The following is a 7,999-nucleotide window of genomic DNA, read 5'->3' as shown; positions in this document are numbered from 1 at the left end:
TTCTTCCCTTCTCTTTGCAAAAGAAGAGGAGCCTCACCCTCTGACCAGCACTACATGTCCATGTGGAGTACTGCCAGACTACTAGTGATGTTTTAATAAGACTTAAGGGCTTGTAAGTTAGTTTGTGGTGAATGCTGCATGGCCTGGGACTCACCCTTCAGGGTAGTGGGCTCCCCTCTGGCCCAGAGCAGGTCAAGTAATGCCGTCACAGAGTCAAGTCAAATCAAAACTACAATGTGATATTTCACCCTAGTTAAAATGGCTTCCATCTAAATGACAGGCAATAACAAATGTTGATGATGATGTGGAAAAAAGGGAATCCTTGTACGTTCTGAGTGGGAATGTAAATTAGTACAACCACTATGGAGAACAGTTTGGAAGTTCCTCAAAATCTAAAAATAGAGCTACCATATGATCCTACAGTCCTACTACTGGTTCTATACTCAAAAGAAAGTAAATCAGTATATTGCAGAGATATCTGCAGCCCCACGTTTCTTGCGGCACTGTTCACAATAGCCAAAATCTGGAAGCAACCTAAGTCTTCATCAACAGATGACTGGATACAAAAAATGTGGTAGTTATACACACGGGAGTACTTTTCATCCCTAAAAAAATTAGATCCAAGTACTTGCAACAAAATGGCTGAAACTGGATGGAGATTATTATGTTAAGTGAAATAAGCCAGGCACAGAAAAACAAACATTGCATGTTCTCACTTATTTGTGGGATCTGAAAATTAAAACTACTGAACTCATGGAGATGGAGATAAAAGGATGGTTATCAGAAGCCTGGAAACGTAGTGGAAGGGTAGGGGGCAGTTGGGGATGGTTAATGGGTACAAAAATAATAGAATAAATTAATAAGACCTAGTATTTGAGAGTAAAAAGGGTAACTATAGCCAGTAATGTTAGTTCTACATTTAAAAATAAAATAGTAGAATAGGATTCTTTGTAACACAAAGGATAAATGCTTGAGATGATAAATACCCCATTTTCAAGGATGTGATTATTTCACATTGCATGCTTGTATCAATACATCTGATGTATCCCATAAATATATACATATAGTATGTAACCACAAAAACTAAAAACAAAAAGATCTAAACAAATTTCTATCTGCCCTTCAAAAATTTTAACTTCACAAGGGCAGGAACTTTGCATGTTTTTGTAACCTGCCAAATCAGCATCACTTGGAAAAGTGCCTGGCAATATTAAAGGCTCAAACATTTTTTAGAGTGAATGAATGAATCAGAGACAGATGAAAAACTAGAAATCTAAATTGTTAATAATTATTCATTTATGGATTATCTAATATGTATTTGGATATCTTGTATATATATTAATACAACGTTCTGAGGCAGTACACTTTAGTTTCCATTCCGGTTAACTTTAGCAAGAGTCCTTTTTTTTTTTTTCTTTTTTGTATTTTAAATTGTGCAAAAGAACAAATTAAAAGTGCTGGTATTTTAAATATATCTTAATATCATTAGACTTTTTGCCTTAGCTTGTGTCCTTCATGAAGTAGAGCCTGGAGCAAAAGTACATGTTGCAGTACTTCCAGAGAATGGAATGTTATTCGGCACTAAAAAGAAATGAACTAGCAAGGAAATTTAGATACACGCTGACCAGTGAAAAGAAGATAATATCAAAAGTCTACACACTGTATGATTTTAACTATATGACATTTTGGAAGAGGCAAAACTATAAAGATGGCAAAAAGATCAGTGGTTTCCAAGGGTTGGTGGGGAGAGAGGAATGAATAGGCAGAGCACAGAGGAATTTTAGGGCAGTAAAACTATTCTATGTGATGCCATAGTGTTGGATATATGCCCTTATACATTTCTATAAACCCATGGAGTGGGAGATGTTAATACTAGGGAGATTATGCATGTGTAGAGACTGGGAGTATATGGAAAGTCTCTGCACTTTCTACTCTTTTTTGTTTGTTTGTTTTGAGATGGAGTCTCACTCTGTTGCCAGGCTGGAGTGCAGTGGAGCGATCTGGTGTTGTGGGGCCAGATTTCATTTATAGTGATAGTCATTAAAAAACAAACTGTAAAAGGGGAAAAAATTTGTCTTATAATTTATTTTAAAACTGCAGTAAGAGTTTCGATTATTTGGATAACTTCCTTAGGTGTTTCTTAGCAATAATGAAGTCTCTCACCAATCCCCACTCTCATTCTCTATGATGTTTCCATCATTGGTGGGTGTTAAATAGGGGAAGAACAATCATTGTGGCATCATTAGACTGCTTATTGCATATTAGTGGTTTGAGGGATGATGACTTGCAAATAAATAATAATAGAAAATTGTGGAAAATGAATAATATCATTAAAATATGACATGTAGGTAGAGCAATATAAAATGAGTTGATAAATGCCAAAGCATGTTTACTATATTTGAAAAGTATTTCTATAGAGTCCTAGTTACTAAATAGCATTATGATGTATTTATACTTACAGCATATACATTCATAAAACTTTCATTTGCTTTTCACTTTTAACATTCATTTTTTAAGAAACAATGAAAAAGATATTCCTTCAAAAACATAAAGAATCAATAAATATACCCCAAAAGTATGTTTCACTGGACTCATTCTTCTTATTCCATTTTAGATAAGGTACATTTTCCTTTTATTTCTGAGTTTTTTCAATTATCCTTCCTTTTTTAGGTGGGAGGAAGGAAAACAGAAAGGTTAGGAATGGAGAGTAGGAGAGGGCTTGATCTAGTTAAGATTGTTAGCACAGGCTGCATATTGGTCACTGACAGAGTCTCCTTTACATAGTAAAACAAGAAAGAGAGAGAGAAAACTTTTGATGAATAGACAACATCTACTTTCTGTGCAAGAAAATCTTAAATTACTTTCAATTATTATTCCAAAAGGCAAAATTAATTGTAAATAACTAGATGTCATTAAAGCCAGATTCTGCCGGGTAATGCAAATCTTTTACAGTTTTGTTTCAGTTAACTGCCTCATTAATGATTTATAGATGTGTATACAGCTGTGGGAACCATAGCATTATCTAATGCACTCAGAGCATAATTACATATGAAAAGAACTATGCAGCTCATGGGAAAATCTCTGAAATTACTTACTGCTTTAACTTCAACTATATTAAGATGTAAAGCATTTTGAAATAGACTTTGATGTTTTGTCATGTTTTTGACTCAAAATATTGCCAACTTTTAAAGAAAAATTGGAATTTGCCATCAAATAAAAATGTTTCCATACTTCTTCAGTGCATGGCATACAGAAACATTAAGGCTTGTTTAACAAGGAAACTAAGCAATTTATTTATTATTTAGGAAGCCAGTTCAGAAAACATTGCTCTTTGTGCATCTGTTATGTATGAAGAATAAAAAATTAGTCAATAAAACAAAAGCATAGTCTTTTTATCATTATACTAAAACACAGATCATTTCAAGATAAAAGTCTTAGAATACTATTTTTCCATCAGATTTTATCTAGTTCTATAGGGTAATACTTTTTATTATAACCACTATTTCTTTACCTCTAGGAGAGCCCAGCCCTTTTTTTAACATCATTTGTTTTAGTTCTCCATTCATTTCTTCTTTGGTGAGTATTTTTTTCCTGAATTTTAACTACTTAGATGATATTATACATCACCAATTATTTCTGGACTCTTTTTCCTTTTACATTTAATATACACACATATAACTTTGAACATCTAAGTTCCTAATTCTGACATACATATATAAATGTAATGAAAATATATATTTATGTATATATGTATATATATTCATAGTTCACCCAAGTGAAACTTCAATGTTAACTCACTCTTGGTTTCCTGGGCATGTGCAAATAAAATAGTAGTTGATAAAAAAATGTGGGAGAGAAATTTTAAAATGATACATTTTTAATTGTTAACATACTGCCTAGGAATAGGTACTCTATAGATAAAGACACAAACATCCAATTTGTTATTAGGTAAAAGAGTCATGCCAAATGCAATTAAGTTTCTCTTTCTTCCTATCAGAGCTTTACTGAGCTCCTTTCTGGCTGGAAACATGGAGGCTGTCCAAGAGAAGAAGAAGATTCCTGTTGTGCCAGTAATGCTTAAGAAAAAGTGAAGGATTTAGCAGAGCTGAACATCAAGTGCCTGAGAAAGAAGTTTTTGCCCAAAAGATGCTTCGAAAGGTAAGTAGGAAGCTTATCTATGAAAAAGCAAAGTACTATCACAAGGAATATAGGCAGATGCACAGATCTGAAATTCGAATGGCTAGGATGCTAAGAAAAGCTAGCAATTTCTATGTATTACACCTGTAGAACCCAAATTGACATTTGTCATCAGGAACGGAAGTATCAATGGTGTGAGCCCAAAAGTCTGAAAGGTGTTGCAGCTTCTTTGCCTTTGTCAGATCTTCAATGGAACCTTCATTAAGCTCAACAACGCTTCACTTAATATGTTGTGGATTGTAGAACCATATACTGCATGGAGATACCCAAACCTGAACTTGGTAACTGAACTAATCTACAAGCATGATTATGGCAAAATCATCAAGAAGCACATTGCCTTGACAGATAACACATTGATTGCTCATCGCTTGGTAAATATGGCATCATCTGCATGGAGGGTCTGATTCATGAGATCTCTACTGATGGAAAGATGCTTCAAAGAAGCAAAAAATTTTCTGTGGCCCTTCAAATTATCCTCTCCATGAGGTGGAATAATAATAAAAAAAAAGACCATCCCTTTTGCAGAAGGTGAAGATGCTGGCAACAAGGAGGACCAGAACAACAGACTTACTAGAAGGATGAACTAATGTGTTTATCATAATTATTTTTCTAATCTGTTCAGTTTATAAACAGTGCTTGCTTTCAAATTGAAAAAAAAAATGTTACTGACTTGGGCTTTAGATGATATTGAAATAACTAGTAACTTATACACAGCACTTTCCCACTGAAGAAAGTGATCAAATGCACACGTGACTGTTAATAAACCAAAATAATGGTTCTTAAATAATGCATGAAATCAGCTGAAGATCATAAACTTAAAATAGGACTTTGTACTGTTCCATTAGGGGTGGAATTTTAATTAAACCTGCACCATAAAACCAAATCAATGTGTATTCTGTGTTTACAGTGAAACCATGACTCTTAGTAAAATAAAATGCATATTTAGAAAAAATGGAGGCTGAACAACATGACTAATATGTCCTTTAAATTTCTAATTTATAGAATTAGGTGGCCGATCTTTTCCATTTGTTCACATTAATTGTATAATAGGCTATGTCAAAAGATCAAAAATAATATCACATGAATACATTTTAATACTTTCCTATTGGTAATCTAGTGGATGAGGCCAAAATACAATAACAATGAAAAATAAATAGAAATGATTCCCAAGGAAAACATTTCAGTTCTTTTTGTGTGTGCCTTTAAATAAGATTTCTATCATTATTTGCATGTGTAAAACATATTCACTGGAAAAATTTTATCCTTTTTATATAATTTTGTTTGATCAAGATTTCTACTATTTCTATGAGAATCAAATTTTCATGCTTTCCTAGCTTACGCACCTTTGTAATTTAAAAGTTTGTAAGGTATTATTTACATTGAAACTATCTTAAAATTACTCAGACATGGGAACATAAATTTGTTTTATAATTTTCTAATAATTTTAGACTTGGGGCACATAAAAGCATAGCTTCAAATTTTCAGTTTTAAATGGAAGAGAAAAATGGTACCTGACAGCATATTTCTCCTCCAATTCTCCTATAGCTCCCAATGAAAAAATAATGGTTTTTAACAACGCAAAAATTAATAAGGTACAGCAGCAAAACAATTTAGAAGACAGCAAAAATTTTTAAAAGTCCAAAAAAAAGTAGCAATGACTAAATAACGCAAGAGGTGGAGCCCAAAATCATCAACTTCCAAAAGGACAACCAAGAATGGAAACAGTTAATAATGTGACAGAGCACGGGGCCTATCATGGGGAGGGGGGAGGGGGGAGGGATTGCATTGGGAGTTATACCTGATGTAAATGACGAGTTGATGGGTGCTGACGAGTTGATGGGTGCAGCACACCAACATGGCACAAGTATACATATGTAACAAACCTGCACGTTATGCACATGTACCCTAGAACTTAAAGTATAATAATAATAAATAAATAAAAATAAATAAATAAAATAAATAAATAAAAAAAAATTTTTTTAAAAAGTAACAAGACAAGACCCATCCAACCCATGTCCTTTAGATACCATAATAGTGATTCCACAAAAGCCTGAGAATTTTAACTAATATTACCAAATGTGAAAAAGCAAGCTAATTGAATATCTTTGTGTTGACTCTCTTCTGAAGAGGTAATAGGGGAAACGGATGCTGTAAAACTGAAGAAATTAACAATGAGATTGAATTTATCGGAGAAAAATAAAGGTTCTAAGTATAAAGAATAATTAGTGGAGTAAATTTTAAGTTAAATGATACCCTAAATGAATTGAATACACCTAACAGTGAGGTGCGGTACATCTTGATACAGCAGATATAACGAAATCTGGGAAGGAAAAAGTGAGTTCAGTATTGTTCTTTCTTCTTTCCATGACTGCAGGCGACAGAAAAACTGAATAGAATATTTTAAAGGCAGCTGAAAATAACTGCTTTTTGCAAAAAGTAAGTCACAAAAGAATTGGAAAGGAAGGTAAATTCACCTACACTATAGAGATTTAAAATATAGTCTGGACAGAGCCGAGGAAATTCCAAAGTGCAAACAAGCTGAAAAAGTTTGGCATGGAAATTAAGCCTATGCATAACACCAGAAAAAAAAAAAAAATAAATGAGATGCTTTCAATAAAAAGAACAGAGAAAGAAACTATAATGGAAGAAAACATAACCCAAGGAACAAAAGGAAATTTGCCAATGATGCTTTGTATTCCAGAAGGACTCAGATTAAATAAAATAAAGAGCAAAACCATGAGAAAAACTGAGGTGATTAACTTACAATACAAAATAAAGGGTCAAAATATATTAATGTAATTAATAAACTGAAAGGTGCAATGAACAAAGCATATATGGAAAAATGCAAATTAATTACTTGATAACATGGAGGAAAGGCTTGAAATAATTACAGAGAACACAGCTGTGAAAGATCAAGTAATCAGAAAAAAATAGATATGCAAGACAAAGACAATCTCCTATATGAATTATTGGTTTCCCTGAAGAACTCAACATATGGATTGGGAGAATTATTAAATATTTAATAAAATAAGTTTCCATGAAATGAAGAAAGAGCCAAAAAAGATTCCAGGAAACATTTACACTGAATGGTTAAGATATATCCCATGTGTAAGTAATTAAATTTCAAGACAAAGTTGTTTTGTTTTCTTCCTGAAAGAAATAAAATGTGATGCAAGGATTATTCATCCAAAAGAAGATGTTGAAACTTGAAAGCGTTAGGAATCCTAAACCCAGAAAAATTGTAAAAGAAACATTTTGGAAACTTTGTTGGAAATAAAAACTACTTAATGATGAAACCGAATAAAGGAATAAGCAAAAATGATGAATATGTGAAAACATAAAATAATGAACAAGCTTATACATACAAATATAAACTTATAAAAATTGCAGTAACAGAACAGACTGTAATAAATGTCAGTGAAATAAAATTAATAGCATAAATCACAAATCAGAAAGAGGAAGGAAGGGAGGTAGGACAACATGAAAGACTGCTAATGTCTTTATCTTTTATGGCAGAGAGCCAATTGATGTGTGTAAAGTTTAAAAGAGGAGTTAAAGGTGCATAATTTAAAAACCTATGTTTAAAAAGTTTTTTTTTTTTTTTTTTTTTTTTTTTTTGTTTTTTTGGTTTTTTTTTTGAGACGGAGTCTTGCGCTGTGTCACCCAGGCTGGAGTGCAGTGGCGCGATCTCGGCTCACTGCAAGCTCCGCCTCCCAGGTTCAGGCCATTCTCCTGCCTCAGCCTCCGAGTAGCTGGGACTACAGGCGCCCGCCACCTCGCCCGGCTAGTTTTTTGTATTTTT

The 7,999-nt window shown here is 33.1% G+C and overlaps 1 pseudogene; it reads left to right on the top strand.

Annotated features, from left to right (window-relative positions):
* Nucleotides 1-1,077: 1,077 nt before the first annotated feature.
* LOC101007921 lies at nucleotides 1,078-5,386 on the top strand (annotated as a pseudogene).
* Nucleotides 5,387-7,999: the final 2,613 nt, after the last annotated feature.

Source organism: Papio anubis, chromosome X (assembly GCF_008728515.1).
Source record: "Papio anubis isolate 15944 chromosome X, Panubis1.0, whole genome shotgun sequence".
Taxonomy (NCBI): domain Eukaryota; kingdom Metazoa; phylum Chordata; class Mammalia; order Primates; family Cercopithecidae; genus Papio; species Papio anubis.
This window is presented reverse-complemented; position numbering and strand designations above follow the sequence as displayed.